The sequence below is a fragment of the Schistocerca americana genome, chromosome 2 (assembly GCF_021461395.2).
Source record: "Schistocerca americana isolate TAMUIC-IGC-003095 chromosome 2, iqSchAmer2.1, whole genome shotgun sequence".
NCBI classification, from domain to species: Eukaryota; Metazoa; Arthropoda; class Insecta; order Orthoptera; family Acrididae; genus Schistocerca; species Schistocerca americana.
Window position 1 is genome coordinate 747,025,160 of NC_060120.1, and position 12,096 is coordinate 747,037,255.

The window sequence follows — 12,096 nt, forward strand, 5'->3', positions numbered from 1 at the left end:
TTAAAGTCCTCAGGGGATTCACTACACTAAGTGAATATGTGCCGTAGCGTGCATAGGGTCCCGAGCTGTAGTGGTGCTATTTCCCTTTTAGTTTTCTGCACCGCTGCCTACTCTTTTACTATTCTTTGCATCTGTCAAAACAACTCTTCGACTATCAATCTATCTATAGAGTCAGTAAAAAATAACCGGATATGACTATTTTACCCAAAAGTGATTTCGAAAATTACCGTTTGGACTTACTATATCTTCTGCAGCATTCATTCATAGTTTAAACGAAATTTTACCTGTTTATCTTCGTGACGATATTACTTCATATGTTGACGATATTCCGATTGCTAAACATTCTTGGAGTGAGCATAACAAAATTTTGGATTCATTATTACGTATTTTTGCAACAGTTGGCATTACAGTGAACTTGGAAAAATCTGAATTTGGTCGTTCTCAGGTGAAATTTCTCGGTCACATTATTTCTACAGAAGGCATTCTTCCTGATCCAGAGAAATTAGACACTATTCGTAATTATGCTGTTCCTACTACAAAACATGATGTTCGTAGTTTCCTTGGTGTCTGTAATTTTCTTAGACGCTTTGTTAGATTGGACAATTTGGCCACACCTCGTTTATGTGAACTATCTGGAAAGAATTCTTATTGGTGTTGGGATGAGGAAGCTCAGTCAGAATTTGAACAACTTCGTGATGCTTTAGTTGCTGCTCCACTTCTTTCACATCCGGAATTATCTAAAGATTTTTGTTTGGCGACGGACTCATCATACAAAGGCCTAGGTGCACACTTATTTCAAGAGATAGAAGAAAACGGCGTTGTAGTACAGAAAACTATTGCATTTGGAAGTCGTGTTCTCTCTAAATCAGAAAAGAATTATTCGATTACGGAACTTGAAGCCTTGGCTGTTATTTGGGCTATCACAAAATTTCGCATATTTTTGTATGGCAGACATACTAAGGTTTACACTGATCATCGAGCTCTGGAATTTCTTATGTCAACAAAATTAACTCATGGAAGATTGTCACAATGGGCGCTGTACCTACAGGAATTTGATTTTAGTATTAGTTACATACAGGGATCTTCAAATATTGTTGCTGATGCTTTATCACGTGCACCTATGGGTTTGAAACAAAGTGCTGAAGAGGACTGCAAAGAAAACAATTATTGTTTGATGTATATTCAAGGTGTTGCGTTTGAGAATTTTATTTCGTCTTCGCTCCAGGACATCGCTAAGGAGCAAAATAAGGATCCAGTCTGGAAGGACATTAAGGAGAAGTGGAGGAGAAAGGAAAGCGTAGCGATCAGACAGTATTATTTAGTTCGTAATGACATTGTGCGCGCGGGATGGCCGGATCTTCTTCCCGTGGTGGCACATTGGAGTGTGAATGTATAGTGCGAGAGAACTTACTGTCCTCCCCTTGTTTCCACTCACAATAACTAGACGGAACAAGTTGTCTGTTATAATTGTTTGTTACATTAAACGTTACAACTTGCACAGGCAGCGCGCCAACTGCGGCTCCTGGCTTAGCTGGAAGACATACACGCCCGTCCGCTACGGGGTCTCGCAGCTACCTGCTCGGCCGTTACAACGGCTAATCCTACCTGCGCGCACAAAGGACCTGGGAGGTCCACTTCCGCACATAGGTTGCAAATTCTTCCGACAGGGAGCAGACTATACTGGACAGTCTGACCTGCCCAGTTTGAAGCTGCCACTAGATAGCAGTTGGAGTGAGTAGCAGAGTCCAAACAGACATTCTTTTTAAACGAAAATCGGTCGACAACTCTGTTTGGTTAGTTTGTATTCCTGATGAGTGGGTCAATAAATTGATTTGGTACACACATTTCAGTTATGCGCACTTTGGTCCCAGAAAATGCTTCCATAAATTAGGAGAAAATTGCTACTTCAATAATATGGAAAAACGTATTCGATCTGTTGTTGCCAAATGCAAATTATGTCAAAAGGCTAAGCCACCAACTATTTCTCACAGAGTACCGTTGTTTCCTATCATTCCAGCGAAATTAAAGGAGATGGCTGCAGTCGATTTGTTCGGTCCAGTGGTTCGTTCTACTAATGGTTTTGCGTACATTTTCGTAGCAGTGGAATTGACATCAAAATATGTGTGTTTTACACCTTTACGCAAAGCAACAGCTCGTTCAGTATCTAACGCTTTCATCAAACATTTTCTTAAAGAAGTGGGTCATGTTGATAAGGTTATATCAGATAATGGATCACAGTTTCGCTCTAAAATTTGGCTTCGTACTCTACGGCGTCGTAAGATTAAACCAATTTTCATTTCACTTTTTCACCCTCAATCTAACGCTTCAGAGAGATGGATGAAGGAAATCAATAAATTGTGTCGACTTTATTGCCATCAGAATCACAGAACGTGGGATCAGTATCTTCATATTTTTCAAAACATTCTGAATGAACTTCCTAATGACTCAACTTCTTTACTATACTGATATTAAAAAACAAAGCACCGACAAATCGCATTTCTGAAATCGTTCCTTTTCCGCCTTCACGGAAACTGCGGCATTCTGAAGTTGTCAACCTGGCTCTGCAAAATATTGCATCTGCGGCTGCTAGAAGAGAGAAATCAGCAAAACGTCCTGGTCGTTTAAAGACCTTGTCAGTTGGTCAAAAGGTGTTAATTAAGTCTCATCGTTTGTCTCACAAAGGAAAGGGCTTGTGTCGCAAATTTTTTCTGCTTTATAACGGTCCATATAGAATTCGCAAAATTATTCATGATAACACTGTCGAAGTAGAAACTCTTAAATCTCGACGCTCTAAGGGAATACATCATATATCGAACGTTAAAATTTTTGTGGAATGACATACTTTTGAGAAACTAACAGCTACATGTAAACATGCAGAGAATACAAGGATACCGCGCTGTGTTTTGGCGGCGGCACATACTCAAAGCAACAGTCAAGTCTGCGCGCCGCACAAGGCAGTCGTTGACCGCAAACAATTACTTCCTACGTCACGCGTACCTACAGCTGATCGAGTGCTCAGTGCGAATACACTGACAGCCATAAACAAATACACAGTCTAATTTCTGCGATTAAATTCAGTATAAAGCTATAGTGACTTGATGAATTATGTTATTAACGTTCAGTATTTTTCAGGATACGGTTGTGTAAAATATTTAAGAACTTCAGGTAAATTCTGTGTGTGTCCGACGTTAAGAGGACTTGCTATCGAGAAATTTTCAGGAAGAATGTAATTTCGAAGAAGAAACTAATAAACTAAAAAGGTAACGATTAATTGAGTTTATTTTTCAGGTAACATATTTCCACCTAGGTACGTACTTTAGACGTAATTTGCTGCTCGCGATTACGTGATTCATACTTTGTACTACATTTCATGTTCTATGAATTTACTTGTGAAGCGACGTGCTTGCACACATTAACTGATTTTGACAATGATTGATTAATGAACAGGGTTGTTACTTGTGTATATTATGCATCACCTGGCTGCTATGCTTTTTTACTGATGTCACATTTTTTTTATTATGTGCCTGCTGTGCTTATTTATTTAAATTATAATTGTCACATGATTAATTGTGCTGATATAGTTATGTATGTAGGTTACACTTTGTGATTTATCTGCTTGCGCCTTCATGTTTACTTATTAAGATTACATACGAACATTTATTTGCTTATGCTGATATGATGCTAATGACCTGTTTATTATGTAAGATACATATTTGCTGCTGTGCGTATGGATTGCATATTTATACATTTCCGTTTGTTGTCATAACTACTCTTTAATTTGGTATATAGAAATGCTGATATACTGTGTACGAACATAGAGTTTAGGTCACACTATGGTATTAGTTATAGATTGTTCGCTTGGCAGAGCCTCGTTGTAGGGATTGTAGTACATCCATTTATTGACATTGTGTTCTCTACTGGTATATTTACTCGCTATTGCATGTTTTGCCTACGCTTAGTGCCTTATATTTTTAAGATAAGAAAATGAACTGCTATAATTCGACGAACGACATTAGTACAAGAAACTTCATAGAAGTCACATGAGCTGGAGGTTTTATGGAAGCTGTATAAATTTATGCTAATAGGAAGGAAGCTAACGACATGACATACCAACACTAGGGTTAGACCATTGACAGTTATTACACTGCATTCTTTGTGAGCAATTGAAATAGGAAGTGACACTTGACACAAAAAATACTCCACATGTTTGCTTCTGCCATGATTCTTGAAGTGGTGTACACACTGTGAAATATTATGATCATTCACACTCCGTAATCGTACTTAATTACTGAGAGTTATTCGAACTAAAGGCTGTTAGAGGTCATGTATGCATTTCTTTTGTTTAATGATGGACAAGGTAACCAAAATGTATCTTATAATTCATAATGAGTAGAAGATTTGGGTCAGACGGATTACACAGAGGTTGTGTGTGGACATTATGTCTTCAGATTGCATGGGATGATAAATTGAAGTTTGCACTAGAATTTTATCTGTACTTGTTCGAGGAGACTGACTAGAGGAAAGAGTTGTTATGGAAGTGAAATGATATTGGCGATAAGGTTTATTTGTGTCGACGTATTGAAGAGGTATTATTGAGGTATTGAGATTGTGTGAAGCTGATGATTATTGGAGTTTTGGTGGACAAGAGGTAAGGTAAATGATATTGATGATAAGGTTTATATGTATCGACATAAGAGGTATTGTTGAAGTATTAAGATTATGTGATGCTGATGATTATTGGAGTTTTGGTGGATAAGAGGTAAAGTAAATGAGGAGCATATTTTTTTTGTTGGTTTATATGGAACAAGGAAGATGAAGTTGGCAGGCTAGAACACTCAAGTAGAAGGAAGATAGTCTACACACACACTTTGTTAAATCACTAAGCAGTATATACTTTTTTTTGGAGAGAGGAAGTATTTGCATAACTTGGCACACTGACAGTTGTTCAGCAACCGTACATTTGATCTGGCTTGGCAAACATTGGTCTTGACATGATGACTATGACGTTGACTAACTATTATTGACTGTTATACATTGCTGCCACTACTACTTGATACACATGATGAACATCAAATTTTGACAGAATTGCATTTACACAGTTAACACTATTCAATTATACAGTAGCACTAATGTGGACGAAAGATGAGTGAGTGTGTTTTGTGTGTTTTCCTTTCCTAATCCCAAATAATTGGTACCGACCTATCTCCTAAATATTATTTTACTTGTTTGTTGTGGCTTGCACTGACACCCATAAATATTATAGGTTTACTGTTATTTGTGTATTGTAATATTTAATATGAGAATTATCTGATATCATTTGTGTGTTTATTATAATTTGTATGTTTAGTGTAAGAGCATTGATAATAATTTTGTAAAAGCAATTGTGTGTGCATTCAAACTGTTGTTCACACCTGCACCTGTTCAACATTGATGTGTGAAACTTAGAATTGTTTAATTTCTGCTGATGAACTGTGTGATTAGTGATAGTGAATATTATGGACTGTTACTTGCACTTTTTCTACATGATTGGTGCCATTAGGACATGTTTAATTTCTGCTGATAAACTCTGATGAACAGTGTGATTAGTGATAGCGAATATTATGGACTGCTGTCTGCACCTGCTCAACATTGCTGGGTGCCACGGATGGAACTGATTCTACTGAAATAATGTCACTTGTTGGTGTCTGCACCTGTTCAACATTGCTGGGTGCCACGGATGGAACTGATTCTACTGAAATAATGTCACTTGTTGGTGTCTGCACCTGTTCAACATTGCTGGGTGCCACTGATGGACTGCTTCTACTGAAATGATGTCACTTGTTGCTGCCTGCACCTGCTCAACATGCTGGGTGCCACTGATGGACTGCTTCTACTGAGACAATGTCACTTGTTGGTGTCTGCACCTGTTCAACAATGCTGGGTGCCACTAATGGAACTGCTTCTGCTGAAAGATGTCACTTGTTGGTGTCTGCACCTGTTCAACATTGCTGGGTGCCACTGATGGAACTGTCAACTACTTGCTTTTTTGAATCATTGAAAGCATTTTATGTGAACATTTGTATAAACTGATTTTTTGTGTATTGTGTAAAGTATTATGTAAAGTCACATGTATGAAAGAATTTGTATTGCTTACTGTATTTTATATATTAGGTTATTGAAAGGTCAGTGCAAAGCCAAAATTTTATCTAATTATGTGATATTTACGTATTAATATTATCTTTTATTTTTGTCTGTATTTTTGTGGACGAATTTGGTGGTATTTTCACCACCAATGCTGGCAAAAATACCATCGAATTCTGGCCCGTGGAGGAAGGGCATATGAAAGATGGCTACGCTGAGCCACAGCGCCAGAGATTGCGCCAAAGAGTATTATTCAGCCGCCTCCACTGGCATTTCTTGTCGAGAAGTCGTGGTGGAGAGTGCTTGTCGAGATGTGGCAGTAGAGTGCTTATCGAGATGTGGTAGTAGTGAGTCGGTGTTGAGATGTTGTAGTAGGGAGTGCTTGTTCTATGTTTTATGCAGTTGTTTGATGGACTAGACAGCAGATGTTGTTCGAATGGAGATATTGTAATGATCAGAGTGCTTTTCGTCAATATATATGAAGGTAAAAAAATTCCCTTTTTTTTCATTATTTCAATGTCTTAAATAATGCGTCATTACAGGTTCAGTCAACAAAGCATCTGGCTTGTGTTCTTGTATTAGAGTGTAATTCTGGTTTCCTTACGCAATTATAGTATGTCTATTTTTTTTAATTACTTCAGTATAAATGGTATTTAAAATTTCTTGTCTTATTGAAGAAGAACCGTGCCAGATGTGTACGTTGAATCACACTTCCACACACAGAACAGTTACACTTGTGCTTTGGTTTCGTACGTTTTATAGTTACTGGGGACTTAATTAATTAATTGTGTTAACGGAAATTTTCTTTCATTCTTTGTTGTTGTTCTATGCAGTCAGATTGCGTACTAAAACTAGTCAGGTTCAACCGTTTACGAGACCTCGTAACTGGACAGACAGATACTAAAAATTAAAATTATTTGCATTCTATATAATTAAGCCCCCATGCAACTGTACTGAAGATTTATATCGCATCAGTGAAAGCGAAAAATATTATCCGCTAAGTCACAACGCAGACGACAGTGTATGTTGAGTGATCCTAAGAGGTGGTCATTGAAGAGGATTGTGAAGAAAATAAGTACCAATGGAACACGAACGGAGTTCTAGAAGTAGGGAATTGTGTGGCTATCTGGAATTACAAACCCGCACATTGGTGATGCAGATGGCGGTAACAGGAAAATGTAGCGCCGATGCTATAAAACTTGGACTATGGAGCAACAGGAAAAAGTCTTTTGGCAGTATGAGTCATGCTGCATACTGTTTCAACTTCTGGGCCAGTTTATGTTCCCAAAAGTGAAACATAGTGGGCGTTCGATGACGATTGGGCAACTATATCGTGGTACTCCATGGCCATACGTGTTACTCAGCAACGTCACAATACTGCCAAAGATTATGCTATCATTTTGGCTGATCAGGTCCATTCCATAGTGCAATGTTTGTTCCCCAATGGTGATATTGTGTTCCAAAACGACAAGTCCACTGTCCGCAAAGCTCGCATCGTTCAAGACTGGTTTTGTGAGCACAAAGATGAATTACTGCATCTTCCCTTGCCACCATAGCTACCAGATCTCAATATTGTTGAAACTCTGTGGTTTACTTTGGAGAAAACGGTGCTTGATTGCTGTCCACCTCCAGCATGATTACCTGAACTTGCCACTATTTTGCAGAAAGAATGATACAAGATCCCGTTGGGAACCACACGGAAGCTGTATCTATGTATTTTGAGACTGCTGGAAGCTGTTTTGAGTGCCCAGTGGTTTCTTATGCCATATATGCGTAGTAATGTGTTGTGTTTTTGGTGTTTCGATTTTTTGTGCACTCCCTCTAGATACGAGCATCACACGCAAAATGCATGAGGTCGCTACCAATAGAGCTAGGGTGAAGATAAAAGAAAATATGACATCTAGGTAACCCACACACCATTTTACTCCGATCTATCTGAGTCTTGTGAGACACCCCTCAGATGTTTGCTTGCACAATATAAATTGCTTTGTTTAGTTGTTGTAGAGATCACTTCTATCTCTACCACCAGATTTTAATATTAATTTTGTTTTCAATCTAGACCAACTTTTCACACCAACTTTAGTCACTAGTTTTTAAAACTTAGCCTATGCAGTCAAAAATTAACCCTGCTGGCACTGAAATGCCCTCTATAAGGTAATAGTTCCACAGATATCTACAAAAATCTATCCCAAAGTAAAAAATTATAAAGTAGAACCTCAGTTATCTTAGACACTGCGTCTTAAACGGTACCATTTGACACAATGTTAACAAGAAGATGTCGGACTTCATGACTTTTTTCAATGACTTTGGGTAGTAGCATGATGTTACCATTACTTAATGAAAACTCCTATCAGCATTACAAGATGATCTCTTTCAGAAATCAATTCTATTCTCTGCCTTTTGTGCCCTAACCCTCAGCCTTAAGGGATGCAACCATATTGTTTCGTAGCATGTTATAGCCCATCTGTTTCAGACTCACAAACATATATACATTTTACCATTAAAATTACAGTTATGGCCCATCTGTTTCAGACTCACAAAAATATATACAACTTGCCATTAAAATTGCAGCACTGTGTAGCCTAAATGTATCAAATATCAAACGGACATGAAGTGCACAATATGCTCATATATACAAACGATTAGCATTTCAGTGCAACTGTATAAAGGAGTAAAGGAGTTAGGAGCAGTGCCATTTACAAGCTGTACATAAGGAAAGATTACACAGCAAGTTTCTAGTTCAGAAATAGCATTTCAATATAGATAGTTTCTTTAGACAACCTGTTATGCTTTGTGTAATAAGGACCATCTACCAGCGCATGCCAGAATCCGAGACCTCCAGGACCTCAGCAGCCCCACGAAACTACCACATGAGATGACAGATACAAGATTACAGTTCACTCGACCGTGCATGCTCGTACTGTGGGTCAGGAAATGGGCTTGTTTGCAGCGAGATGAGTATAGTCACAAAGAGTGAGGTGAACTCTGAAGCTGCACAGACTATCAAGATGGCGAGAGTTGTAGCGGTTTCCCTTGCTGCAACAGCAGAGTGAGGTACACCCAGCTGAAGTGTGCCCAGTGGCAACACTGGACAGAGGAGTGTTTCCACATCATCTTTTCAGAGCTGTCCTGGCTGTGTACAGCATTGTGATGGGCTTATACACATGTGAAGGCTCCGAGGGGAACATATGTTGCCAGACTTCATTTGTCATCATCATGTGGGACCAGCAATTAGTGTCATGATGTGGAATGTCATTGGGTACACAAAATGACCACCTCTGACTCACATAGTCTGTAACATGGACAACAGCTGTTACTTTTATGATGAGTTGAGGCTGGAGGCTGTGCCCAATCTTTGACTTTTCTGCGCCATTAGATTTCAACAAGATAACGCAAGACAGTATGTTGCTCATGCAACTGACCTGCCTCAGTAAATTAATATACAGTGTATTCGACCGTTGCCCTGGCCAGGATGCTTTCCAGTGTGGTACCTCTTTACGTAAGTTTTAGAGTTTTTTGTAATCATGGTTTCTTAGTCACCTATAAGTAATATTAGTGAATGTTCAAGCAAAGTAGCTGAGATTATGTAAGAGCTAGGAAAAACTAAATCGTAGAGACATATTACGAACTACCTCATAAGGTGGCGAGAATGTTTTCGCAGTTGATACGTAAGTGACGAAACAATGTAGACTTTCTCATTACGTTTGCATTCACATCGAATTTCTTTGCTGGTTTGATTCTGACTGCTGTTCATTGCTGAAGTAATGTAAGTGGACTCTGACCAAAATTTATTGGTTATGAACTGTAGACTAAAACTGAAGAAACTGCAAAAAGGTAGGAATTTAAGAAGATGGGAGCTGCAGAAACTGAAAGAACCAGAGGTTGTAGAGAGTTCCAGAGGGAGCATTAGGGAATGATTGACAAAAACAGGGGAAAGGAATACCGTAGAAGAGATGAAATACTGAAGGTGAGGATCAAGCAGGTGAAAAGACGAGGGCTAGTAGAAATGCTTGGGTTACACAAGAGATATTGAATTTAACTGATGAAAGGAGAAAATTAAAAACAAGCAGTAAATGAGCAGGCGAAAAGGAATACAAATGTCTCAAAAATGAGATCGACAGGAAGTGCAAAATGGCTTAACAGGAATGGCTAGAGAACAAAGGTGTTGTAGAAGCATATACCACTAGGGAGAGGATAGATGCCATCTACAGGAAAATTAAAGAGACTTCTGGAGAAAAGAGAACCATCCACATTATGTGATCAAAAGTATCCAGACACCTGGCTCAAATCACTTACAAGTTCGTGGCACCCTCCATTGGTAATGCTGGAATTCAGTATGGTGTAGGCCCACCCCTTAACCTTGATGACAGCCTTCACTCCCACAGCCATACGTTCAATCAGATGCTGGAAGGTTTCTTGGGAAATGGCAGCCCATTATTCACGGAGTTCTGCACTGAGGAGAGGTATCGATGACGGTCGGTGAGGCCTGGCAAGAAGTCGGCGTTCCAAAACATCCCCAAGGTGTTCTATAGGATTCAGGTCAGGACTCTGCGCAGGCCACTCCATTACAGGGATGTTTTTGTTGTGTAACCACTCCGCCACAGGCCGTGCGTTATGAACAGGTGCTCGATCGTGTTGAAAGATGCAGTCGCCATCCCCGAATTTCTCTCCAACAGTGGGAAGCAAGAAGGTGCTTAAAACATCAATGTAGGCCTGTGCTGTGATAGTGCCACGCAAAACATCAAGGGGTGCAAGCCCCTTCCATGAAAAACACGACCACACCATAACACCACCGCCTCCGAATTTTACCGTCGGCAATACACACGCTGACAGATAACGTTCACCGGGCATATCCACACCCTACCATCGGATCGCCACATTCTGTACCGTGATTCCTCACTCTACACAACGTTTTTCCACTGTTCAATCACCCAATGTTTACGCTCCTTACACCAAGCGAGGCGTCGTTTGGAATTTACCGGCGTGATGTGTGGCTTACGAGCAGCCGCTCGACCATGAAATCCAAGTTTTCTCACCTCCCGCCTAACTGTCATAGTACTTGCAGTGGATCCTGATGCAGTGTGGAATTCCTGTCTGATGGTTTGGATAGATGTCTGCCTGTTACACATTACGACGGTCTTCAACTGTCGGAGGTCTCTGTCAGTCAACAGACGAGGTTGGCCTGTACGCTTTTGTGCTGTGTGTGGTCGCTTTACGTTTCCACTTCACTATCATATCGTAAACAGTGGATCTAGGGATGTTTAGGAGTGTGGAAATCTCGTGTACAGACGTATGACACAAGTGACAACCAACCACCTGACCACGTTTGAAGTCCGTGAGTTCCGCAGAGTGCCCCATTCTGCTCTCTGACGACGTCTAATGACTACTGAGGCCGCTGATACGGAGTACCTGGCGGTAGGTGGCAGCACAATGCACTCAATATGAAAACCGTATGTTTTTGGGGGTGTCCGGATAATTTTGATCACATAGTGTATATGAATATCAAGACCTCAGATGCAAAACCAGTCCTAAGCAAAGAAGGGAAAGCAGAAGGGTCGAATAAGTATATAGAGGGTCTACACAAAGGAGATATAATTGAGGGCAATATTATGGAAATGTAAGAGGACGTAGATGAAGATGAGATGGGAGATATGATACTACATGAAGAATCTGACAGAGCACTGAAAGACCTAAGTCAAAACAAGGTCCTGGGAAGAGACAACATTCCTTTGTAACTACTGATATCGTTGGGAGAGCCAGCCATGAGAAAACTCTTCCATCTGGTGAGCAAGATGTATGGGACAGGTGAAATACCCTCAGACTTCAATAACAATATAATAATACCAATTCCAAAGAAAGCAAGTGCTGGCAGTTGTGAAAATTAACTAACTATCAGTCTATTAGTTCGCAATTGCAGAACACTAATATGCATTCTTTACAGAAGAATCGAAAAACTGGTAAAAGCCAACCTTGGGG